The 27292-nt window shown below is 47.0% G+C and overlaps 1 protein-coding gene across 5 annotated transcripts in view; it reads left to right on the plus strand.

Annotated features, from left to right (window-relative positions):
* PRKCD (protein kinase C delta) overlaps positions 1-27292 on the plus strand; it is a 174993-nt gene that overhangs the window by 46359 nt on the left and 101342 nt on the right. For 3 of the 5 annotated variants that reach the window (XM_025206767.1, XM_006025871.3, XM_014520971.2), the window contains exon 2: positions 10970-11038. The exons of the other annotated variants lie outside the window; for them this stretch is intronic. The gene's annotated coding sequence lies outside the window, so the exon portion shown is untranslated. The remainder of the gene's footprint in view (positions 1-10969; positions 11039-27292) is intronic. 5 annotated transcript variants of the gene reach the window in all.

The following is a 27292-nucleotide window of genomic DNA, read 5'->3' on the forward strand; positions in this document are numbered from 1 at the left end:
TCAGGTGATCGGGGCTTCTCCTGGCCGCATCATTAGTACCCACATGGACTAGGACCATGGGGTAGTAATCGGTGGGCTGAATCATGGCCTGGATTACTTCCGTCACGTCCCGAATCTTTGCTCCGGGCAGGCAGTAGACCTCTCGTGTTGAGGGGTCCTGGCGACAGATGGGCCCTTCCGTACCTCTGAGGATGGAGTCGCCTATGACGAGCACTCGTTGCCTCCTCCTCTGGGTCCGCTTGGATCTCTTGACCTGTTCGGAGTGTGGAGAATGTGGTGTTGCTTCCTGCCCAAAGGTGTCCTCCTCTCCTTCCATCTCCTGCAGGGTCGCCAGGGCCACGTACTTGTTCTCCAGTCGTACTGGAGGAACTGGTACCAGTTCGCTGCGAGCAGCTCTGGTCCTGGATGTGACCGTCTGCCACTCTGCTGTGGAGGGCATTCCCCGGGATGCTTCTTTCTTAGGTGCCTGGTCCTGCAGGGAAAGGAAATAACTGTCAATTTCATCCTCCGCCTCCCTGATACCCCTCAGCCTGCTAACCTCCTCCCAGAGCTCCCTCACCTGTGTCTCCAGAGCCCTAAGACGGGCACCTGCCGGACAGGTGTGGGGGCCCCCAATCTCTGCCCCCCCCGGCCCTGCTGGGGATCCCCCGCAGGCCAGGAGGCAGGGGGACATCTTTAGTCATCTTTAGGATTAAAAATGGAAACCTAACCTATGCTCATTTGCAGTTAAACTATAGGGATTAAATTAGAGGTGCACTGATACATCGGTCCATATCATATTGGCACCGAAAAAAGGAAAATTGACATTATCGGCAGTCAGCTTTTTTTGGCTGATGTGGCCGATAATGTTGCTATGAAATGCCATATGTATGCATGTGGCCAGGAGTGCAGCTTGGCAGCTTGGAGAGCAGTGTCCAGCTGGTAAATCTGTTGGGGGTAGGAGTGTGGGGAAGGGAAGGGGCATGGGGGGGCACAGATCAAGGCCCCTGTGGGGTGAGGGAAGGAGTGGAGCTGGGTCAGGGGCAGGGCTGCATATCGGCAATCGGATTGGTATTGGCTTTATGGCTTATTAGTAGTCGGACATTAGTATCAGCCCAAAAAATCTTTATCAGATCACCCCTGGATTAAATGCTATGTTTGCCAACCTGTCAACATGGTTGTAAAATGTATAGGTTCTACAATCTTACATTATCATGCCCCATTACTGAGTGCTTTTCTTCTGTGAGCTGTTTTGAATACTATAGTAATATATAATTCATGCTTATGGTTCTACTCTGATTTCCATCCTTTTTATCTGAGACTGAAGGGAGGATTCTTAATTTAAAATAAAAGTCATTTGGGGAACTATCTATGCCAGGCATCATTATGAAAAATTTCCCTTAACTCTGGGGTAGCTCCACCAGGGGCAGCAACCGTGGGGATTTTAGCAAGGCTACTGAGGGTAATATTGTATTGGAAAAACTTACCTAGACATAGTCAATTTTGTGCAGCTTGAAGGCTTTAAATCAACATGAATATCTTAGTAGAAAGGTATCCTTAGTTTGGCCAGAAATCATGGGTTTGATACAGGAATCACTTACCTGCCCCGGCTCTAGCCCACAGTGGCAACTGCACTAGCTCCATGCACAGATCCAGGGGCACGCACTCCCCATGCCCTCCTGGGATGTGCATAGCGGCGGGAGCCACCCCCCAACTGTGTCCCTCAGACAAGCCTCTCATGGCTCCATCGCATTTCCTGCCCCACCCTGGCTGTGCAGCACCTGCCCCCTCTGCCCCCGCCCAGCCCCAGTCCCTCCCTCACCACAGGGGCCTCGATCTTCCCCCCACACACCCTACTGGCCCCCCCACCCACCTTTCCACGCTGCTGAGCTGCACTCCTAGCTGCCTGCGCTGCTGTGCTGCAGCTGCCCACATGCACAGGGCATTTATTGGCAACATTATCAGCCACATCAGCCAAAAAAAAGCTGATTATGGATAACGTCAGTTTTCCTTATATCAGTGCCAATACGATATGGCACCAATGTATCGGTGGGCCTCTACTAGCTAATAATGAAGTGACAGTGAATGTGTACAGACATCTGGGGAGGTTACACTGCATTCAAAATGTCAGCCCGACCTAATTTAGTTCCCTAGTTATGTTGCTCTAAGTGCAAATGGCACAGAAGTTCCAGAAAGGTTAGATCAGTGTAAAAATAGCTGACCTGATCTAAGTTAACCATACCTCCAAGCTAACCAAACTTCGACTGGGTTGGCCATTTTTAGACTGACCTAAGTGTTCTTAACTTCTGTAGTTCCCAGCACAGCCCAAGGGCTAGGAAAGCCCAACTGCTAGCCTCAGCCCTGGGGCTGCCCTTTTCTTACCAGCCCCCCTGGAACTGGGCTGTTATTACCTCTTTTGGCCCCTCTCCCCACTCCCAAGTGAGCAACCCCCCACCATGAACTAGCCTCTCCCTCCCCTGCCCCCTGAGCCCACCAAATCCCCCATCCCGCAAGCTGCTCCGAATGCTGATTTTTCCAGCATTTGCCAATGTTGCGAGCTGAACAAGTCCCAGTTGAGGGAGGGATGGGAGGGATTGTGGGGAAGATTTGCTGGGTCAGGTGGTGGTTTTTCTGGGGGAGTGAAAGGGGCAAGGGCCTAAAACTAGCCCCTGGTCCTGGCAGATGGTGGAGGAGAGAGCTCCCAAGTCCCCATGCAGACCTTATGAGCACCCCTGATCCTACTGGGGTCACCCCCCCCACACACACACTTACCCTCCCATGGAATCTGCCTGCTTTCCTTTATCCCCAGTCCCAGCTGCAGACCCTGCCTGCTCCTCTGAATGCCCTGACCCTCTCTGCAGATCCCACTAGCCCCACCCCAATCTCTCCTGTGGATGTTGTCTGCACCCCCTGATCCACTGTATCCCTCTCAGTCTCCCCTTTTTTCCCTGATCCCTTCCTTGGACTCTCTGCTGATATCCCTATGGACCTCCCAATCTCCCCCAAAGCCTACTTGCCTCTCTGATCTCCCCCTTACTAACTCCTCCCATCCTGAGTTACCTTAGATCAGGTGGCCATCACATCAAGTACTAATCTGATCACGTATATTAAAGAAATGAATTGTGCAATAAAATAAGGAATAAGTCACAAAGTTATTACACATTTTGTTGTTGCATATTTTATGTAATAGCTTTGGCTGGTTCCCATGCCTTAACTTGCATGTGTATCTAGGCATCAGCTAATCAGGGGTCCTAGCCTTGGCAGTGCATTAGATTCAAGGGCTCCATGTGCCCCTGAAGCTGACTACTGCTCCCAGCCTTGGGTGTGTCAGAGTCCTTGCCTGAAAGTTTTCAGCCTTTTCTCATTAGTCATGCTGGACTCTCTGCAATCTGTCCACATCCTTTTTGAAGTGTGAGACTGAAAACTGGACACAGTACTGTATGTGAGGCCTCACCAGCGCTGAATAGAGCAAAAGAATCTCTTCCCTTGATTTGCAAGTGACACTCCTGTTAATACAACCGAGTATGCTGTTGGCTTTTTTTGCAACAAGAGTATGCTGCTGGCTCATCTTCAGCTTATGGTCTACTATAACTCACAAGTCCTTCTTTGAAGTACTGTAGCCTAGCCAGTCATTTTCCAGTCTGTATTTGTGCATGCAATTGTTTCATCTCAATTTCTGGACTCTGCACTTGTTGAATCTCATCTGATTGATTACAGACCATTTCTCTAATCTGTTCATGTCATTCTAGATCACAAACCCTACTCTCTGGAGTATGTGCAACTCCACCCCGCTTAGTTTTGTCTGCAAATCTGTTTAGCATGCACCCAGTCCCATCATCTAAATCATTAATGAAGATGTTAAACAATACTTTACCCAGGACAAACCCTTGGGGAATCCCACTTGATACCTCCTCCCAACTAGACATTGAGCCATTGATTACTACTCACTGAGCATGGTGATCCAGCCAGCTATGTATCCATCTTGCAGTACTTTCAGGTAATATGCCCTTCCTTAGCTTGTTAATGAGAATGTCATAGGCAACAGTTTCAAGAGCCTTGCTAAAGTCAGGGTACATTGCATCCACTGCTCTCCCCCTATCTATGGAGCCTGTCACCTTTTCACAGAAGGAAATTAGGTTGGTCAGACATGACTTGCTCTTGAAGATTCCTTGCTGGCTGTTTCTGATCATCCTGTTCTCCTCTAGATGCTTCACAATAGATACCTTGAGGATCTGCTCCATGATCTTTTCAGGTATCAAGGTCAGACTAGTCTAGAATTCCCTAGATCCTCCTTCTCCCTTTCTTCAAGATGGTCACAATATTTGCCTTTTTCCAACCATCTGAGACTTTACCCTAGCAGCCTCTTATCTCCGCCCCCTTATCTATCTTATCCCCTTCCCTAACAACTTCATATGGTGCTATAATCTGTATCACTTTCAGACATAGTAGGTTAGAATATTGATGTGACCAAGTATGCATGAAGAATTTAAGAGCCCTGACAAGTACACATGGGAACTGATGAGACTGTTAAATTCAGCTTTTTACATACATAATGGTAGTGTTAGGGCAGGGGTGTGAAACATATGGCCCACAGGCTGGATCTGGTTTGTGGAATTGTTGCATCCAGCTCACTGGTGAGTTACAAGAAGTGAGCATCCTTGGCTCCACACTGCCACATGCCCTTAGCACTGTCAACTGGCTGTACTTCCACGCTGGCAGGCAGGAGCATGGAACTGAGGGCATGCAGTGGCATGAATCCACGTCCAGGTAGCACAGTCAGGGCCCATGGGGTCAGTGCAGAGCCAGAGATGTGCAGCAGCATGGAGCTTTGGCTGGGCAGTGGCGCAGAGGTGGGGGCATGCAGCTGTACAGAGCCACATTTGGGCAGCAACGTGGAGCCAGGGGGCTACCACCCATAATCCTGTCCACATCCACATCATTGCATACTCCTGTCTCCAGCTCTGTGCTGCTATGCGAACATGGCTCTATGCATACCCTCAGCTTTGTGCCACTGCCCTGCCAGAGCTCCATGCTGCTGCATTACCCTGGCTTCACACCAATGCATGCCTCTGTCTTCATGCTACTTTAATGTGGCTCTATGCAGCGACACCCCCAGAAGATCCATACTGCTACCTGGCCCCAGAATCAGATCCAACCCAAGGCCTGGAGTGAGTTTCACACCTCTGTGTTAGAGTGGTATTGTAGCCATGATGGTCCAGAAATTGTGAGGGGCAAAGATTTTTTGAGGGTAACTTATTGGATTAGCTGTATTTCATCCAGTAAAAGGTATCACCTCCCAAAAATCCTTCTCCTTCTTGTGTAATTAATTTTCTATTTTTATGTGTATTATAATAATCACGTGTGTTCCCACAACTATACAAATGTCTTATGGTTTCTTACTGTAAATTAGGCCTGTGCGAAGCAGCAAGTATTCGATTCAGATTTAGCCAGTTTGGAGGAACAGTGATTTGATTTGGTGATTCAAGTCACTGTCCCAATTCAATTCAGCTGAATTGGATTCAAAGATTTGGTGCCTATTCGATGATTCAGCCATAGACTATAATGTGGAATAACTAAAATACCTATAACTGTCATTTTTTTGCAGATTTGGATGAAAACAGCAGGGATGGTAGCCCCTTCTTGAAACTTGGCAGGCTTCATGCCCTCAGGAGATAAGTGCAGGGGTTTCTGTGAAAGTGCACCTCAAACTGTTGAAAGTAAAACTCGTATCACGTGTGTGTGTTAAGGGGGGAGTAGGTTGTAGCCATGCTGCTCTATGGACATAGGCAGACAAGGTTCTTTGAGTCAAGCTGATATCTTTTATTAGACCAACTGAATAGTTGGAGAAATTCTTCTTTGCAAGCTTTCGAGTTTAAAAACCCTCCATCAGGCTGAGGAAGCATCTGCAGTTGGTGTGTGTGTTTGTCCTGGATGGAATGATTAGATCTTGGCTCACCCACCTGTTTCTGGGCCAACTGCCTACCCCTCTTTCTTTTGCCATGCCATAATGGAAAACTGATTCAGATGTTACCCAGGCAGAAGGCTGCCCATTTAGGCTTCTGATGTCTAGGGGTGACAACCATTTCACAGCTCTGTACCTTCCCTTCTGTGCGGCCCATGCCTCACAGATGACATCCTTCACCCCCTCCAGCTCTGGTCCCCTGTCTAGGACCTTTGGACTCCCCCTTAACCCCTGGCCCTGCCTTCAGGCCAGTCAGAGTCCTGAGCCTCTTGCTCTGGGCATTTGTTGTGGTGCACCCTTGGCCCTTTGGCCCCCCTTTGGGTCCTGGCCCCAGCATGGCCCAGTCAACGGTATCTCAGGTCAGATCTGAGCCGCCTGCCTGTTCTCACCCTCAACTCCACTGCAACCAGTAAGCCTCAGACCTCTCAAACATCTTACAGGTCTGGGCTTTCCCCATCCAGGACTGTGGATGTGTGCGGTGGCTGGAGGTTATCAGGTGCTCCCTACTCATCTTTAACCAGGGAGGTTTGCGGTCCTGGCATTTCCTGGGGTTGCCGCCCTACCGGCAGTCCCACCAGGCCTCCCTACCTTGGCAGAGTGCAGTTTTAGGTCATGCCCAGGACCTGGGGCTGCCTCCTTCCCCATAACCCCAGCCCATACCTCCAAGTTCTTCCTGGCACAGGAGCTCAGCAGGGAGACATTCTTCCCCTGCTGGCTGGTGATAAACTAAACTGCCTCCTCCAGCTCTGAGAGTGGGCATTAAATGGTTCTGAAAGCAAATTAAAAAAGCAAATAGGTGGCAGGAGGGTAAGGAGGGTGGCACTCACTCTGTCTGCTTGGGGAACCCCAGCAGGAGGAGTTTCACCTTCAGGAACACCAGCTACTCCACCAAACCAAGGATCCAAGGAGTGCGGTGGGGTGTTGCAACATCACCAGCAATGCTGAATATCCTCTCACTTGGAACACTGGTCGGTGGACAGGACAGGTTTTCCCAGGCAACCGTGGCCAGATCCTGCCACACCTGGCTGCAGGTTGCCCAATAGGCCAAGGGGTCACAGTGCAGCAACTCCACGTCCTCAGCAAGATAGGTAGCCACCGAGGCCTCTGTGCTACCTGCCAGATAGTGGGGCCTGGTGCCTCTGGACTCCAACATTGAGTGAGGCCATGCCCTTGGCCCACATTGGCACTGGCTGTGGTGGAGGAGATTGGCTAGTGGTTGGAGTGCTGGCACGGGAAAGTGGATCCTCCTCTTCCACATCCCCCTGCCTCTGCCCTTCTGCCTCCCTGACTCTGTTCACCAGCACCTCTGTCCAGTGACAGATAGTGGGGCCTGGTGCCTCTGGACTCCAACATTGAGTGAGGCCATGCCCTTGGCCCACATTGGCACTGGCTGTGGTGGAGGAGATTGGCTAGTGGTTGGAGTGCTGGCACGGGAAAGTGGATCCTCCTCTTCCACATCCCCCTGCCTCTGCCCTTCTGCCTCCCTGACTCTGTTCACCAGCACCTCTGTCCAGTGATTGAAGGTTTTGCTGCTGCAGATGCTCCCATTCACTCTTAGGTCACATTTGCCTGCCAGCACATGTACCATATTGGACTGCAACTAATCCAGCCATTTTTTGATGCCCTCCTTCAGCCGCTTCACTGGTGCCTGCACCTTTGATGACAGTGGCTTGCCCCAGCCAGGAACATTGATCCCCTGGAACTTCTCCATTTGGTTCTCAAGCTCCTTCACTATGGGGATCACCTGGATAAGGAGGGTATCACCAACACTGAGGCTCTCGGTGGCCTTGAGGAATGGTTTCAGGACCACCAAGATCTGGGAGATGGTATCCCACTTAGCTTTGTTAAGGGGGCCGCTGATCCCAATCTTCCCGAGCAAGGCCATCTCATGGAGGACCTTCTGTTGCTCCACCAGCCTCTCAAGCATCAGGTATGTAGAGTTCCACTGAGTTTCCACATCCTGCATGATTTTGTGCTGTGGGTTGCTCAGCTCTGCCTATTTGTCCCTCAGCATCTTGCCCCCCTTGATGCTCTGGTGGAAGTAGCCCTCCACCTTTCTGCATTTTGAAATGAGCTGGCTGGTTGTGGTAGTAATGGCACTGTCACTAGGAGCCCTGTTCCCCTCCAAGGCATCCCTGACTATGAGGTGGAACTTGTGTGCCATCCTGCAGCACCTTGACCATATTGGCCCCATGTCAGTGACCATGAACCCATGGGTGAGCTTGCCCTGCCCAATGAGCCACCCCTGCACCATGTGATTGACGGCCACCATGATCTCCCTTGTGATATGGGACTCATCCATCACCTCCACTTGAAGGAGAGCCCACTGACGCCCTGACTGATCACACCAGTGCCCTGTGAGAGAGAGGTAGACATGATCTCCACCCTGGCTGCTCCAGACGTCTGAGGTGAAATGCAAAACTGCCTGCGGCCCTGCTTTCTGCAGCTCCTCCCTCAAGTACTCCCTGCATGCCTCATACAGGAAGGGCACCACTGTCCTGCTAAAGGTGGTGCGTGCGGGCACTTGCTAGGATGGGGCCATGAGCCATCTAAACCCTGGACACTCAACAAAGGAGAAGGGCTGGCCATGCAGAGCAAGCATCTCCCCAATGCTCTGGATGACCTTGCTCACTTGGAAATGCACAGCCCTTTGTCTCTGCCTTTCCCCCACTGGTCCAGGGTGGCTTGCCTCTGCTTCTTGGGGATAGGGGCTTTGGAGGGGACTTATTTTTGGGCAGGCTGAGGAGGAACAAGGGCAAGGGGGTGCTGCCTCCTGAGACACAGCAGCATTGCCATGGTGGTCAAGTGTTTCACCTCCTTGCCCCGACTGATCTGCTTTTGGCAGTGCTGGCAGGTAGCATACCTGGGATGATCTGCCGCCTCAAAATGATACCACACTACACTACCCACTCACTTCTGGGTTGGGGGTGGGGATCCTGCCTTATCCCCACTCCTCAGGCAGAGGTACAACAAGAGGAGGAGCTGAGCCACCTGCCCCCACAACCTCCTCCTAAGAGCCTTCCAGAAGAGGGGAACTTTGAGGGGTGTAGAGCACAAATTCAGATTCCCCCTCCTTCCCCAGAATTTCCTTAGCTATGGCACTCAGCTTCTCTGCTTTCAGTTCCAGCTCCTCCTCTGGAATTGGAAGGTTCACACTGGGGACTGAAATTGGGGTGGAGACTGTCATGCTGGTGCTGGTGGTTGTTACTGTTGTTAGTGGAAGTGGTGCAGCTGCAGACACTGCTCCCACCTCCTTGCTCCCACTAGCAGCAGAAGACTCATCGCTGCCAGGAAAGAGGTGGCAGAATTGCGGGGAGTGGGGACTTGCAGCTCTCCCTCTGCCCTGTCTCCCTCCCCTGCCAGAAGACCTGGCACCTGCCTTTCCAGCACGCTTCATGTTTGGTGTGCTGCAAAGTGTGCGTGTGTGTGTATATGTTGTGCTTTCCTGCACAATGATGATACACTGTCAGGGAAAAAAGATTTCTTTTTGTGCGGGGGGGGGGGGAAGACAGACTAAGAAGAACAAATAAGAGGATTTGGGGGGAAGAATAAGTTGAAAGGGATAACAAAGGGATGGTAGGCAAGGTAAGTAGGAAAGGATTGGATACAACTTGATAGCAAGAGACTAGTTAGTGCTACCAAGCCTGAACCTTTCAGATGCTGCTGCTGCTGCAAGACAGACACAGCTCACAAAAGACACAGAAACAGATCAGTTTACACACGGAGCCTTATATGCTGTTTCTACATCCCTCCCCCAGAGCACTGTGATTGGAAGGGAACTCAGGGAAAGATCACAGTCACTGGCCAACTACAGATGACAATATCAGAGCAGTCTTTCCCCCACTCCTCCCCCTCCCTCTTCTCAGTTTCTGTTTCCTGCAAGCCTGCCTTTTGAATCTCCAAATCTCTCCAAATCTTTTCTGAATTGATTCGGATGCTTCCGATTTGATTCGGACCTTTTAATGGGTCTCCCGATTCAATTCGGATTTGGAGAGTCAGACGCTGAATCGGGCCGAATCTCCTCCAAATCTAGTCGGTTACCAAAGCTTCATGCAACCGTACTGTAAATGGGGAGCAGAGGTAAATGCTTGCTGGGCATTGAACAAACTTTATAGTATGGAAACAAGTAATTTTCTCTGTTCTTCAGTAGTATGGGAGATTAGTATTCACTTACTGGCAGTAGCATTCTTACTTGTTAAAGATTTACTCCTAGGCCAGAGTTGACTGAGCAAGTTGCAGAGTCTGGCACTCTTATCCATCAAGTTTGTTAATATTCAGAGCATGCTGTGAGGTTTATCTTTTCAGGCAAGACTTCAGCTAATCTAAGGCACTATTTTTGTTTTGTCTTTTCATTTATTGAGTCCTTCCATAGGCATGTGGATACAGTAAAGGCTTCTAGGTTCTGTTCCCAATAAGGATTGAGCGTTTAACATATTTTATCTTTTGGGAGACAGTCTATTGCAATTATCGTGTAATTTATCAGTAGTAATTTATTATAGTAATTAAATTAAAAATCTCTTAAATTGTACAATGTCAAGGCTGCACAGTAGAGCCCTTGAAAATCAGGAAATGGTGAAAAAGAAAGGAATGCTGCCATGTGAAATGTAATCAAACAAAGACCTAACAGCAATAATAGATACATTTGTTCCTCAGTGTTCCCTCCAATTTGTCCTATAAATTATAGGCTTCTTAAAAAGATAAGCCAAACCTTTTTTCTTAACATGTTTTATATTTAAATGTATTGTGGTGTTAATAAGACTTTTTTTCCCTGAACTTTGTATCAGTTGGATATTAAAGCTGAAATTTTCCAAGCTGCTTAAGAGACATGGGTGCCCAATTCCTATGAAAATGAATGGGAATTGGGTGTACTGATCTTCCAGCTGGCTTTGAAAAATATAGAGAAAATCTAGAGAAAAACTCTTTGAGACAGTTGAAGGGTTTTATTTTTATTTTATAAAATAAACAAAACATTTTAGTAGCAATTTCAGTGACAAGTACATAATATTAGTTTGGATTTTTCTTTTTCAGGTCTGGAAATCTAACCCTGTCAATCCATGTTATCATTCCATATTTAACAGTATTTAAACTGTCACACGGGTAAGTCTTGTTTTAGTTTTGTGATTGTGAAGGACATTTTCACTTAGAGATCATAGGATCAATCAGAGAATCAGAGAAAAGTAGGTCTGGAAGAGACCTTTTGAGGTCATCTAGTCCAGTAGTTCTCAACCTTTTTTGTACCAGGACCCATTTGTAAATATTAGCCAGTCCAGAACCAGTAAGTAGTTTAAGTAGGAAACAGACCCCTGACCCTGTCAATGCCCCTCACTCCTGACCTGCTGCCCCGTGCCTCCATGCCCAAGCCCCCAGTGTGTGGGGCAGGGGGTGCGTATGTGGGGCATTGGAAGCCCTAAGCAGCCCCTTGAAGGCTAGAACTCTGCCAGCCTGCAAGGGAAAGTCCATGGTTTCCCACATTTTTCTCCTTTAAAGGAGATCAGTTTTTAAAGTTTGTTTGCGACCCTTTCATATATTCTTGTGCCCCACTTTTGGGTTGCAACCCACAGGTTGAGAAATGCTGCTCTAGTCCAACCGCCTGCCTGGGTCAGGATCATCCCTTTCCAAATCATCCCAAGCAAATCCTTGTTTAACACATTACTGACTGCATTTGCAATGGCTAGGCTGGCAAGAGTGGTGCCTGGGGCTAGTGCCCCATTCCCCCACCTGTAATTATGCTGTTGCTGGGAGGTGCTTATTTAGCAATGACTGTAATTGTAGTTGTTCCTGCTCTGGACTCCTGAAAATAAGATTCTTTATTTAAGCTTAGAGATGATTCCAAAAGCCTAATTTTAAGAACCCATGTTTTGAATAAATAGGCTCGTAGGCTTTATAGGCAATACTGTTTAAAAAGAGTGATATGGCAAAGGGATTGAGGGAGGAAAATTAAATCCCTGCCTATATATAATTCAAGATGTAGGTTGTAGCTGGAATTTTTGCCTTACCAGCCATGTATCTTTTTTGTTGTTGTTTGTTGGGTGGGGAGGGTTCTGGGGCGAGTTGTTTGGTTGGTTGGTTTTGTTGTTCTTTTTGCAGCAGGCGGAGGGGGGGTGTTAAGGCTTGATTTAAAAGCATGTAACTGTGGAAAAAGATAAACTTGATCTAACAAGGTTATCTGTATAACAGGTTTCCAGTGTTTATGAATGATGCCTAAATTCTTTCTGCTAATGAGTGTTCTAGCTTCTCAAATACTCAGAGGCTTAGATCACAATATTGGCTGTAGCCTAAGTATGTAGCTTGTATTCAAAAAGAGCCACTTAAACTGGATAGTCACCTGATGTTTCTGGAGTGTGTAATGAAAAATTGTCTTCTAATTACAACACTGTAGAAAGGTTACATTTAACTTTTTATTTATTGAATGTCAGTTGAGTCATTCCATCATTGCTTATACTTTTACCTTGGTAGCAATATGACCTTAACCTGCCAAAACTGACATGTATCAAATTTCCAATTACTTTGACTTTTAAACAACTTATGTAAACTCTAGTGTGCTTGATTTGCATTCATTTTAAGAGCAAAATTGCAGCTTTCTTTCTTAATTAAACTAAGTCTGCAGTGCTTTGAAAAAAGAGATTTTTTTAAACATAGCATGGAAATGTTCTCATGTGGTTTCTTTAAAAGTGTCATGCTAGCACTTGTGTTACTGATAGTTTGAAGAAAACAAGAGGTTTTATCAAATAACTGAGAAATGTAATCAAGTAAAATAAAAACATGAAATTCTGGATTGGAGCCTAGATATTCAGCATGATTGAGGACTGAATTAAAGAGAGATACATTTTTGTCTTTAATTTGTCTGTATCAAAAACTGCTGGGATCAGCCCTTGACTCTTGGAAAGCCAGTAGATTCTTTGTTTGCATACAGCTTTGTCCTCCATAGTCCTTAGACTTTTTTAACTGACTCATTACTATAAAGGAAGTTAAATATTAGTTTTAGAAGTAGAGGAAAATCATCTTGTTCTCTGAAACCACATCCCTACAGCAGTGAGAAGTGTCTTGCAACTATCCAAGAAATGTTTGGATGGCGTTCTGTTTTTCCTGTCATCCAAATGGTCATTTTCTGCATGGCTACATGGCACCACCCCTGTCCACAGGGGAGGTTAAGTGGACCTCACCAGGCTAAGGGTGGGATGGCACATGCCCACCTCTCCTCCCTGCTCCCCATCCTCCCTCCCCCTACCCTGCCACTACCAGAGCAGATCCGAGCAGGGTGAGGGCACATGCAGGCTGCTTGCTGCGGGCTCAGGGCTCTCTGGGGCAAAGGCAGCAGAGTGCACAGTCCTAAGTCTGCAGCGGGCAGCCTGCATCTGCCCCACGCATAAAACTGGGGAGGCACATGCCCCCCCATGCCTCCCCTTGGGGATGTGTGCAGTGTGTACACATGCCCTAGATAAGCTGCCTGTGGCACCATCCCACTCCTCACCCCAGCCCTGGGTCCTATGCACCCCCCTAGCTGGACAGCACCCCCAACCTCTTCCCCACCATACACTTACCTGTAGGGAGCTGCTGTCCAGCTGTGTTCTGAGCCACATGCATTCAGGCAGTGCCTCCTGCATCTCACTCCAAGCAGCCCCTTGCAGGATGGAATGCTGCCCTCCTTCAAGGGGAGAACAACCATTTCCCACAGGAATCCAGGCATCCGGTGGCCCCTGATTGGCAGGGCTCCCTGGGCCCTGGCCCCACCGGCCCATGCATTAATCCATCTATACCCAGGAGCTGGATCTTTGGCCCCCAGCATTCCTGGCTACTGGACTGTGGGGTTGCTGGACCATTTAAAGTGTGCACCCATAGCTTGGGAGCCAGGAATACCAGTGATGCCTTCCAGGTTGCACCAAAGTCTTGAAGGGAGCCCCATTGCCTTGCTGCCTGAAGCCTAGGAACTTTAAAGGGCTGCTGGTGCTCAAACATCAGCAGCCCTTTAAAGCGTCAGGACTTCTAAAGGGCTCCCAGGGAGTCCAAGACTGACTGGGCTGCCTGAGAGGTCAGCAGCTCACCAGCCTGTCAATGAGCCTGTCCAGTTCACTGATAGGCTTCCGGGGGGTGGGGCGGTGAAGAGGCATGGAGCAGACCTCTCTCACCCCCTGGCATGAGAGTGTGCATTTGCCTCACTCCAGCCAGGGGGCTCTTAATATGTGGTTGCCTATAGCACTTGTTAGTTTTATAGTGCTACAAACTTTGCAGCACTACAAACATGTTTAGAAGCAGCCTATGTAGTCATGCCTAGTAGTTCATATGTGTAGGGCTACATTCCCAGCCATAGAATTTGGGGTTTGGAAATACCAACGTTGCCCTGTAGGTGAAAAAAAAATGGCTGCTTAGATAACAAGAAAAGAATAGAATACCATCTTTTGCTTATCTGGCCTCAAACTTAGTTGAAGACAGGCAGTTGAAAGGTGTGTCACTGACAAAGAATGATTTTGATGGAAGGGAATAAAGGGCCCAAAGGAAGTAAGTGAGGAGTTACTTATCACTTTTATAACAAAGAGGAACATAGAAAGGGAACATACAGATTATCTAGTTATTTAGAAACCTGTAGTTCACACAAAAAACTGAATTAAGGGAATGGATTTAACAGGAGATGCCTGCAGTATTTTAATTTTAATCTAGTTATCAAAATATCTGGAAGTTCATACTATCCTGTGGTCTTGTAAGTTTTCAAAATGTTTGTTTCTAATGGGGAAAAAAAGAAAAAATATATAATTTTAATGATGTGTCTATGAAGATTGGCCAGTTCACTTCAAATATAACTGAATTCTGAAATTAAAGGGAGGAGGTATTAGTTGATAACCAGAGATCTGGGTTTTCTGTTTCCCATGGAAAAATGGAGTAAATGTGGATTTCCCCCCTTACTGGAGTAAAACCTGGATTTCTCATTTTAGCAGAGAAACCTATGGATTTTGCAGTTTTACAATGAGCCCTCTGCAGGCTGGCAGAATTCCAACTTGCAGGGGGCTTGGAGGGAGCGGGAGGAGGGCAGTCAGGCAGGGGGAGCCATGTACATGCATGTGACCTCAGGCAGCCTGGAGAGCAGCTCCCACAGGTAAATTGGGGGGTGAGAGGGGGATTGAGGTCCCCATAAGGAGAGAGTTGAGCAGGGCTGGGGCTGGGGATGCTGCTGCTCAGCTGGGCAGTGCTTGGGGCCTAGGGCCACAGTGCACAGCCACAGAGCCCCTGTGGGGAGTGGGACAGGGCTTGCAGGCAGCTTGTCCAGGGGGCAGGGGGTGAGGCCAACTCCTCAAGATCTGTGAAGGGTGGAGTGGGTGTGCACTGTGGGTTTGGGCTCCTGCCCTGCTGCCCTCCCCCAGGGCCTCTGCAGCCTGGCAGGCTCGAAAGCTGCTTGCAGCTGTGAGCTCCGCACTGCCCTGGCAACATGTCGCCTATGCATGCGGGGCTGCAGTGAGTGACATAACCATGTGTTGCCCTTCCCACTGCATCCGCTTGCATGAGAGATGGATCACTAAGGCAGTGCGGAGCTTGCAATGTCAAGCAACTTTCATGCATAGCTCCACTGTTTCCTGCAGTACCTAGTCGTGTCTGCCAGACTGCGGAGACCCCGGGGGAGGGCAGCAGGGTGGGAGCCCAAGCCAACAGAATGCACCCATCCTGCCCCTGCCCTGTACACAGAACTGGGGGGCACAGGTCCCCCCTGCCCTTCGGGAGCGCGCACAGCGGCAGGGAGCTGTCCCTCCTGCCCAAGTCCACAGCAGGCAGCAGGGGGGGTGGGAAGAAGGAATGGGCTTTGCTCCACTGTGGCAGCCACTGCCTTCTGTTGGGGGCAGGGGGCTGCAGACCCAGGCCCCTAGCCCCATAGCTCTGGCAGCTAGGGCCCCCCTCTGGCAGGGCTGGGGAGGCAGGGGCTATGGGTGGTTTGTGATTTTCTTTTTTTATTGAGGAAAACCAGGATCCCTGCTGATAACTAGTATTAATTCTTAGGTTCAGGAAGATAAACATACTGATAAGAGGTATTAGATATGAAAATCAAATTTTATTGATACCATTGTAATGCTTGTACAGAAAAAGTACATTAAAAAGACAGGAGTATTTATCCCACCCCCTTACCCTTGCTTTGCACCAGGAGTCCACATTACAGCCTGGGACACTAAGCATGGCTCCAGCCTGGCCCCATGGCATCAGCTGGCAGCTCACATGGCTGCTATGGCAGCGGGGCTGGGGCTCATGCTTAGTGCCCCAGGCTAGAGCAGGGATGGAGCCTGCCATGTGGAGCAAGGGGAAGGGAAGAGGGGAGCAGAGGCTGGAAGGGTGGGGGTGGAACAGAGGATGAAGTTGGGGAGTGGGGGAAGGAGGAACAGAGGCTGGAGGGGATGGGAAGTCAGGAGCAGAAGCTGGAGGGGAGGGAGGGAGGAGCAGATGTTGGAGAGGGCATAGGAGGAAGGAGCAGAGGCTGGGAGGATGAGTAGGAGGGGGAGGGAAGGGGGGCCTGAGGCTGCAGGGGGGCAGGCATAGGGTAGAGTTAGGGGGTTATGGGGGAGGCACAAGAAGGGGGCAAGCTGCTTGACCTCCACAGCATCTGCCCCCCACTGTCTGCCCCCCCCTGCAGTGGTGAGAGGGATGAATTCAATAATTAGATTCTGCACATGGCAAATTATAACAGGAGGCTCTATTAAGCACAAGTGAACTTCAAGACTGAGACAGCCAGCAGCCCAACTATGACCAGTCTTGCCTTGCCTACAGACCCAAGACCTAAATTACTGTTTCAGCTGATGGCAGCTCCGTTTGATGACTTGTCCCATGGGCACAAGGCTGAGTTAGCCAGGTCTGGAATGTCAAAATTACTTCTAGGTATGTGCGTGCATGAACACATTCGGAGGTGTTTGCAAACGCACTTGCACACACACAAATTAAACTAGAAATTACTTTAAGGATGCCATTTTGGAAATATTTTTAGCAGAAGTGTAGAAAGCTCTTTCAGTAGCTGGGGCAGAGATGGGGGTGGGGAGAATTATGCTGATCCATGGAGAGCAGGGGGAGAAGAGGGATGCGGATAGGAGTCTTACCTGCTGAGTTCTCCTCACTCTAGCAGCACCTGTGGCTGCAGCAGCACAGGCTTGGATTGCTGCCAGTGGGGGACAGGCAGCAGTATGGGCTCTCTTGGGGCCACTTCCAGTGCCCATTTGCTCCCCACATGCCCCCAGGTGCTGGACTGTGCCCTTCATGGTAAAGCCTCACCTGGGGAGGGAGGGGATGTCATTCCACCCTCTCCCCTTTTGATGCACAATGGTCATGGGGCTGTACTGTGTCTATGGAGTACTTGCAGCTGGGAGATGCAGGGCTTCCTCTGCCATGGTAAAGACTCCTGGGTAAAAGGGGGCACCTTCTTTAAGTCACTACCCAGAGCTAATTCTCTGCTTGTCCATCCCTAGTTCTGATTTGCAGGTCAAACAGGCCAAATCAGAACTCACTGTGAACAAATCACACTTTGAATGGTTAAACTACAGGGTTGCTTAAGATCCTGTAAAACTAGTCATCTTAGTTTTCCACCTTGTTGTTGCTACTTGTCAAGCAAGATCAGCTTGCACTGTCTCCAACAAAATATCAAGCCAATTCTGCAGGCAACTGGCAGCTTGCTGTGCTGCTTTTTTTTAATTTGGAATGTTGCTTGAAGTTATCAAGGGAACTTTACGTTGTTCCTGACGTGTTTTCACATAGGTGAAAAATGACCACAGTACAATTCTGATCTTCAACGTTGTCCTGTGCTTTTGGAAGAGAGAGACTGTATGTGGTCTCAAAATGTGGAAAGTTTGTCTCTTGCTGCAAAATGTTGCTGAAAAACCAACTTTCAGTGATAGCTAAACAATCTAGGAAATGTCATGTTTGTAGACAGAATTTTCACTTGCATCTTCTTAAAATTAGAGGTATTCCATTTAAAAGGCAGTTTTACCTTGTATCTATAATATATCACCTTAGGTTGAATAATTATGATGTTTGTTTCAGAGATTCAGATATTCCTCTTACTGAAAAGTTTAGTTGCAATACTAACATCTAGAGGTACTGATTAGAAGTCTACCTTTTTTCTCCAAAAGAATCATAAAAATTCCACTTGATTTATATGCAAGGTCAGTCTAAAATTGAGGCCTGTAACAGTCTTGACTCTTGTAAAATGTTTGTGCATATAGCAGAAATACTAAATCAAAAATTTTTTCCGTGGAGTTTAAAAAATATATTTTTACTGCATTTAGCCCTTTAGACTTTGCTTGGTTATTTGAAATGCTTGTAGGATTTTGTAAAGGCAGTCATAGTTCAAAGTCTTTATCTGCAATCACCAATTTATTCAAAGACATAGGTGTCATTCCACCCCCCCCCCTTTTTTTCCTTCTAAAATTGAACCTGAAAAGTGAAATTGATTCATATTCAGGATAAATTAATAACTTGGGTAATACAATACCTTATTTACAACCCATGTTCATTAAAACAGTTTAAGACTTGCTAAATGTGGTGGTTAATCTAATCATGTTTTATCAGATACTAACAAACATTGGACTTCATCTGAAAAAACTAAGCAAAACACAGTTCTACTTCCTTTACACTCTGAAAATTTTTCTTACCCTCCCAGGCTTTCTACCTTTGTTTAGGCAAGGGCTTTTGACCCTAATTACTTCAAAGATTCTTCGTGTTAATGATGGGAAAAAATATAATATCGGTTGCATTTTTTATTGCAGCCATAAAGGCAGATGCTGCCTACGATATATTGGATATGAAAAACAGAAATGTCAGAATTGCAGTGCACCTGCTCAGACTGAAAATAGTATGAATACAGTATGTTAATTGAAAGATCTTTCTCAATGCTGTTATAGTTCATTACCAGCAAAATGGGATTCCAATTTTAGATGGTACTTCCAAGTGTTACTGTAATACATATAATGCAAAATGGGCCTCTCAGTATGGTGTTTTTTCTCTTCCTAGTCCCAACTTAAAACCAGGAAGGTTCAAAAAGGAAATAGTAAAGGGACAGAGGAAAATTATACAAGCCACCAAAGGATTTTGTTTAGAAGTTTATCTGAGCTACTTCATTTTATCCTTATAGGGGAAATAGGGCTAGAGGAAACCTCAAGTGACTGTCTAGTTTATCAGATGTCCCTTCATGGTATCTGATGAGCTAATGTCTTCCCAGTCCTCTGAGAGAGATGAATTAGCTGCAAATGGATGCATCTAAAGTAAATGACAGCAGTAAACATTACTTGTCTGTAGAGAGCAATCATATACTTTCTGCACTATCCTGCACTGGCATGCTTGTCTTATTTCTTTCTGCACTTCATCAAAATTTTTTTTAAACACATAGGCAGAGTGCCTGTTAACCATTAGGATCCAGTCCAATGTAAACACTGTTAAAATAATCCAAGTCTATAGGAAATTGACCTGGAATATCCTAGAACATTTCATGCCGTGGGCATTAACATACATTGTCATTTTTTGTGCTATTCTGTTTTCATGGGAAAATGTGCAAGGTGGTTTGCTTACTTTTCTCGAGAGTGGATCAGATCTTTGTCCTGTTAGGGTCATTGGGACTACTGGTTCATTTGTCAACAGGATTAAGATTAGGCCTACAAGGAAGTTGCTGATTGTCTGATGGGAGATTGCAAATGTGATATGGAAATCTTAATTTTTATGATGTTCATTCAAATGCAATCCAATTTGACCAAAACTTTTCATCTTGTGTCAGTTACGTGCATGAAGTTGAATGAATGGATAGTCTGGTTTAAATTTCTGGCAAGAAGACATATACCTCTAACCACTGTAAACCCACGTCTGACACAAACTACAGACTTCATTTGCAGAACAAAGAGTGCCTATACACGCGCTCTGGGGGGGGAGGTGCGTTTTAATTAGAGCATTTCTCAGGAGCTGCTCTAATTAAAATAGATTTCATAGATTTCATAGGCATTAGATCTGGAAGGGACCTCGGGAGATCATCGAGGCCAGCCCCCTGCCCAAAGGGCAAGATGTCAGCAGGGGTCATAGGATCCCAGCAAGATAGACATCCAAATGTCTCTTGAAGGTGTTCAAGGTAGGTGCTTGAACTACCTCCAGTGGCAGTCTATTCCAAACCTTGGGGGCTTGGATAGTAAAGAAGTTCTTCCTTATGTCCAGCCTGAAATGGTCACAGAGGAGTTTGTGACCATTCAATCTTGTCATCCCTTGGGGCACTCTGGTGAACAGACGTTCCCCCAGAGGACCCTGATAAACTTATAGGAGGCCACCAGATCACCCCTGAGCCTCTGCTTTTCCAGGCTGAAGAGTCGCATAACTCTCAGCCTCCCATCGTAAGGTCTGCTTTCCTTACCTCTGATCATGTGCGTGACTCTCCTCTGGGCTGCGCGTGGCACTCCTCTGGACCACAGTGTCCTCAGTGTCTCTTGTATTCAGCATCCCGTGTTTCAAAATAGCGGCAGGAGAGTTTAAAGCTTGTTCAATGAGCTGTAGTTAAAGTGCCCCCGCTGCCATTTTAAAACACGGGATGTTGAATACCCAAGACACTGTAGCACTCTGGTGCATTGTGATTTAGAGTCTGATTAATCGAAGCTGCTCTGATGTGTTTTAACAGAATGCATCACAGCATGTGTAAAAGTGCCCTGAGAACCAAATAGACTTGTGAGTGAATTTTAATTTGCCTTTTAACAGTGGCCCTCAAAACCTAGTGATGAAGCAGAAACGTGGTTTGGGAGACTTTGTACTTGTTACTTCTGCAGCATCCATTTTCTGGCTAAATGGAGGGCTCTAATCTTCTACGTGGACATATTTTTACTTGATTTAGTGGGAGGATATTTTGACAAATCTTTCTGATAACAGAGATTTCTAAAGAGATATGGTAATTTTAGAGCATTGGTTTTCAACCTTTTTTCATTTGTGGACCCCTAAAAAATTTCAAATGGAGGTGCAGACCCCTTTGAATGGTAAGTGTGGGTATTCACATATTTTGATTGGTCGTAGTCATCTTTCACAGACTCCTTCCCTCTCTACCTTCCCATGCATACCCCTTAGGACCGTCCCAAGTATCCCTAGGGGTATGTGTACCCCTGGTTGACAACCCTTGTCTTAGACATAATCTGCAGACCCCCGCAGGTCTGTGGACCACATGTTGAAAGCCACTGCTCTAAAAAAATGATATTGAAACAAGTTTTGCATTAAAGTGTATATTCTGTAACATTAGCATTTAAACTCTTCAAGTTTTTTGTGTGGTGAGGGGATTTATCTCTCAAAACAGGACTGCTCTACATTGCCCTTTATGCATCTGACATCATCTTGAGGTAGTCTGTTTACTTGGACAGAACTGTTAAGGAAATGCTTTAAAGTTGTGAAGACTGAGACATTACAAGGGACATAAAGAAAGTAGGAGTTAAATTATCATGGAAAAGCTGTCACTCCTTTGAAATATCTGCTTAAATCCAGACCTCTGTCCAGATGATCAAATAACAGTTGTATTGGACTCCAAATTAAGTCCTAGCCAGTAGATGCAATGAAGTTCTTGAGGGGAGTGATAGTGGGACATAGATTGTGAGAATGTCATGCATATTGTAGTCATTGTGTCATGCATAATGACCTTTAGTATATACCAGAAAAAGCATTTTTAATTACTCCAATTATTAAAGTAATAAATGTGCATAGATACTACCTGCTTTGTTAACCTCATAATTTTGGCTGATATGAAACTGTAATATGAGTAGGGTTTATCAGTTGGCAAGATATCCTAGTCAACAGAAGACTTTTTTTTTTCAAAGTTAATTTGAAGTTGAGACCTGGTGCTGAGCTCACACTGATGTAAATGGAAGTTGGAGATGCTCAATACCTTTAAAAACCAGACTTTAGAAACACAAACTGGTACTTGGCCCTGCAAAGCTTTGCAATTCAAGACATGAAGTTAATAAATGTTTAGGTGTGGAGCATTTTTGTTTTGTCTTGTTTTTAAACAATTTAGTGAAAAAAATATTCTTCCTTTAGGGTGAATTTATTTTCTTTTAAGTAATTAATTAATAATTGTGTATCTCTAGTGGGGAAAAAGATGACAGATGCACTAAGGTATAGTGTTCTTGAGTCTAGTTCAGAAAGTAAAGTTACCTTTAACAAAGTTGCACTCACACTCTTTTGGTCTGTGGTTTAGTATGAGATTTAAGAGGATCCCAGTGGATTTTCCCTACAAATAATGAAAAATATTTACAAAATGTTAAGAGTCTGTAAAGGCCAAATATTATTTTGGGGCAAACTTACTGAACATGGAAGTTATTTAATAGAAGGGCTAAAAATCAGTTTCTTAATTTTAATAAGGTGAATTCTGAAATTCATTGTGTATCCATAAGTTCAGATCTAAATTGAATATTAAAGTATTGATCTGTTAGGAAAACGTATGGGATAAAAAAAATCGGTCAAAACAAAATAAGACTAAAGGGGGTCAATAATGAATTCTGATAAGAAAGACAATATATCATTCCAGATAAGTTTTGAGGGTCCATTTTTCCTCTGTTATGTACATGGATATCCCACTTCCTGGAAAAATACATGGGACTGAAATAGTTTTTGTTTTAAATTGAAACCTGCTCATGAAAGCCTTTTGTAAGAAAAACATATTGGAAAACTTAAACTAATATCGTGAACTAAAAAGTAGTAAGCCTAAAACTTTTCAAGAATCACCTCATCAGTATTTCTTCATGTTCAGATGTGGAAAAGTTTAACATTCAAACTTATTTTAGCAACTGTTTTGGGTAGAGCTGTTTTCTGAACCAGTGTGGCACTTCTTATGTTTTTAAGAAACTTGGTTGCCTTTCTTAGTGCTGCAGAGAAATCAGACTTGGAAGAGCAGGATGCTTTATAAAATGTTATATGCCTACATTGGTAATGAACAATATGTCTAGTATTTCTTCCTATTAGTTCTCTAGTCCAGCGTTTCTCAACCTGTGGGTCATGACCCAAAAGTGGGTCACAAGAATATTTCAAAGGGTCATGAGCTGCAGAGGGGCAGTGGGAAGGCACCTGCCACTTCCAGTGGGGGAAGGGGTCGGGGGAGAACTGCATGGCCAGGCTGGTGACACCAAGACTGGTGCCTGTGCTTGTGGGGGCAGGGCAGCTGGGAGATGCTGCTGGGTGGGGAGAGGTAGGGAAAGGGCCATGACCAGGCTGCCTGGTGTGGTGCAGCAGCCCCAGTCCACAGCAGGGGGAGTGCCATCGGCCTTTCTTCCTCCTCCTCCCTCCAGCCTGTGCCAGGGCTGGACTCACTCTGCTGCCACCCTCATGAGCCGGAACTGCTGCAGCTACTGCACTCCAGCCCACGAGGGACAAAGACAGCTGCCTCCATCCCCACCCCCAGCAGGGCTGGGGCGATGCAGGGTGCTGTGGGTCAGGAGTGAGGGATACCAGCATGGCCCGGGGGGGTGGGGCATGCAGGAGACTGGGGTCAGGCGCCAGCAGGTTCAGGGGGGTGGGAGTGGGGACAGGCTGTGGATCTTTGCAAATGGGTCCCAGCAGGTAAAAGGTTGAGAACCACTGCTCTAGTCCACACAGTTCCATATTTCTGGCCTGTTTCAGAGTTGTCATAATTTCTTCTGGGTGATGTATCCACTCCTGTGATGTTTGCAACAGTGGAATGCAACTGTGTCTTTATTTGAAGGACTTGGAACTGAGTCCTCTCATTCTTATGAGAAGAAAAATACAACAATAACCAAGAAACTTAAACCAGCAATGACTTCTTAAAGTGCTGCTATTTATGAGCTCCAGAATATCTGCTGAAGACAACTGGTAGGGGACTGGGAGGAAAGCCACAAAATTTGCCCTTTGCCTCATGAACATCTGGAAGTTGGAGGGGAGACTGTCACTTCAAGATGAACTTTGATGGTCCTTTGGCAACACTTCTGGTTTGTAATGTTTGAAATTTAAAAATATTTTTCTACAAAGAAAAACAAACAAACAAAAAAAACAGTCCCCAAACTCAGAAGTCAGCAGATGTTGGAACCAGTTCTGTGACCTCTTTTCTTATTTAAATCAATGATACCTGGACTAATTGTAGGGCATGACTGTTAATTCGGTAAATCTCCAATTTACTCCAAACTGCTTCAGAATTTTTAGAATGTTCCCCAGAACATTGTAGTATTTAGGTCGTTCTTGGTGCAGATTACTTGAGACATTCCTTTTGCCATTAAATGTGTTACTTACCACTAAGAATGGTTACAGTTTACACGCCAGTCCACTTAAAAGTGAAATCAGAACTCACACAGTCACCTCACTTCTAGTGTGAAGATGAGTCCAGGGAGGGACCATAGTTGGCTAGGACTCCATGTGTTAGAGGGGACTGTATATATTGCTTGGATGTGTGTGGTTTGTTTTTCCTTTTAAATATGACTGAACTTTGGATAACTGGGTGTTTGGCAGGGATTTTAAGTAGGGCTGCACTGATAGAGATTTTGGGGGCCAATAGCTGATTTTTAAGGAGGCATATCAGCCAATACCGATCCAATTTCCAATATGCAGCCAGATAGCTTAAAGAGCAGTGTCCGGCTGGTAAGCATTGCTGATGCGGCTGCATGTGCACCCCCTGAGATTGGCCACTGCGGGCAGTTGTCACTCACCACTCTCCCTGAGCCCCTGCCATCAATGCTGCCGGCAGCATCTGCAGGCGGTCGCTGACTGCCACACACCACCCCCACATCCCTTGCCACCAACACCATTGCAGCCACCTACGGGTGGTCCCCACTTGGCCTGCCTTCGCTGCTGGCATCACCATGACCACCTGCAGGCGGTCCTTACTTGCTGCTGCCATAATCCCGCTGCCGCCTGCAGACGGTTGCCATGCCCCGCCCCAGCCCTGAGAGGCATGGGCGTTCATGCTGGTAAGTCTGTTGTGGTGCAAGGGCGGGGGAAAGGGAAGGAAAGGAGAGTACGGGGTGGGGCAGATTGAGGCTCTGGCGGTGATGGAGAGAGTGGGGCTGGAGGTGGGGCAGTGCTGTCCAGCTAGGGTGGGGCAGGGCATGGGATGGAGCTGTGGCTCATCTTGGGAGTATGGGGGGGGGGGCAACTCCTGCTGCTGCGCACACCCCGGGAGGGCGTGGGGGGGGGTCTGTCCCCAGATCTGTTCATGGTGGGGTCGGCTGCTGCTGTAGGCTGGGGCTGGGGCTGTGCCAGGATCTTCCTGGTGGGGGCTGGGCCGGTCTATGTTCACGGCAGGCAGCAGTGGCACTGGGAGGGGGACTATGGGGGAGCTGTAGCCACCCCAAAATTTGCCATAGCCCCCATCAACCCTCCCTCCCAGTGCCATTGCCACCCGCCCTGAGCGCACCCCAGCCCAGCCCACTCCGGGAAGAGCTTGGCACAGCCTCCAGCCCCAGCCTGTAGCAGCAGCCTACCCCATGCAGACTGGGGGCACACACCCCTCATGCCCTCCTGGGACACGCACAGCAGTGAGAGCTGCACCCTCTGGCTAAGTCCGGTGGCCCGCCTCGCCTGGGCAGTGCCTGCCCCAGCCCCACTCTCTCCCTTACTGCAGGGGCCTTGATCTGCCCGTCCCCTGCCAATATCCCTTCCCTCCCCCTCCCTTTCCACCAGAACAGACTTACCGGCTGAATGCAGCTCTCCTCGCCGCCTACATGCTGCGCTGCAGCTATGCACATGCACGGGTCATTTATCAGCCAAATTATTGGCCACATCAAGCAAAAAAGACCGATTTCTGATGCACTCAATTTTCTTTATATTTGTGCCAATCCGATATCAGACCAATATATCAGTGCACCTCTAATTTTAAGAATAACTTTTGATTTAGAATTAATCTTTTTTGGTAGTAAAGACAAGGCTACAGAAGTGTTCTACAGTTTCCTACAGCATATTACTATCATGCTGTAAAATCCTAGTGGGGACAGGGTTTTCTATAACTTTAATTGTGATGTTCCTCAAAGCTGTACCACTCTGCTGTTCACCAGCGTACAACATAGAGACTTGTCGCTGCTGGGATTTTACAGCAAGATTAGCTAACAACTGTTATCTGATAACTGAAGAACAGATGACTGAAGAGCAAAGGTAGCTTTACTTCTTTGTCAACAGCCTTGAACTGGCCTAGCTTATTACATCACGTCTAGAGTTCTGAAGATTTTGCTGCTTGTTCTTCCCACCCTTCCCCTTATGTGTTTACTTTTTTCAAGCTGATTACCCCTCTGGATAAGAATTTGAGACTGCAGTGAGACAGGCTGTTTTAAAAAGAAGCCACCAACAAACTCCTCAAAAAGCAGAACTCTTTCAAGAGATATAACTGAGTTTGTGGTTTGAAAGGTCAGGTTTGCACCTAGCTATTGAGGAACAGTGAAGACAGCTGGGACACTCAATGCATATGCTTCATTGGTATATTTATTGCACATATGAATTTAGAGTTCATAAAAGTAAGCCCAGGCTTATAGTCACTCCACAAAATAACACCATCTTGAGCCAGCAGTGTAAGCGAACGTAGGGCAAGCTTTCTTTCAACTTTTACAGTGTTTTACCATATTGACTTGGAGCTCCCTGCTTAGGCAAGCCTCCATTTAGTGTAATGGTGATTTATAGTTGGGCTGAAAGACTTGAGACCTCAATTTAATAAGTTTTCCAAAAGGAACTATGACCCAACGCATTCAATTAACTTTTGTATGTGACTTTATAGAATCAGAGAGAAATAGGGCTGGAAGGGTATTCAAGAGGGCATCCAGTCCCACTGCTTTTCATCCTTGCTTAACCCTGTTTCTCAGGACCTTCAGCCTGTCTTTCCAGAGGAAAAAGGACATAAAATCTGTTTTCCTGATGCATATGAATATTGAATGTCAACTATTTGTATCTGCATGGCAGGAGGTGCAATTGTGGGATCACACATTAGATTCCATTGCACCTTATTCCTTGTAGGGGGAATCCAATCCCAGGCTCCCCTTGCAAGAAGCAGGCTCCCATGGCTGGGAATCCCACACACCCCAGTTGAGGGGCTCCCAGCCAGGGGGGTGCTCCACACACCCCAAAGGAGGGAGGAAATCATGATTCGCCCACCCTGGTAGGTGTGGAAAACCCTCAGGCTGGTGGATTGCTATTATAGTGATTCTTCAGCCCTAGGGGTTTCTGCATCCCGAAACCCTAGGGATTGGAGCAGCTGAGATTCCCAGGGCCCAGGGTTTTCACACAACCCTGAGCCCTAGGGATTATGGCACCCACAGTCCCCACAGAGCCACGGTTTCATGCCCTATTGAGCCTTAGGGATTGTGGCAGCCACGATCCCCAGGGCCTGGGGTTTTATGCCAGATGTGGCCCACACCTGTGGCTGGTAGCCCTATCAGCTAATGCAGTTCCCAGCTGTAG

The sequence above is a fragment of the Alligator sinensis genome, unplaced genomic scaffold (genome assembly GCF_000455745.1).
Source record: "Alligator sinensis unplaced genomic scaffold, ASM45574v1 scaffold78_1, whole genome shotgun sequence".
NCBI lineage: Eukaryota > Metazoa > Chordata > Crocodylia > Alligatoridae > Alligator > Alligator sinensis.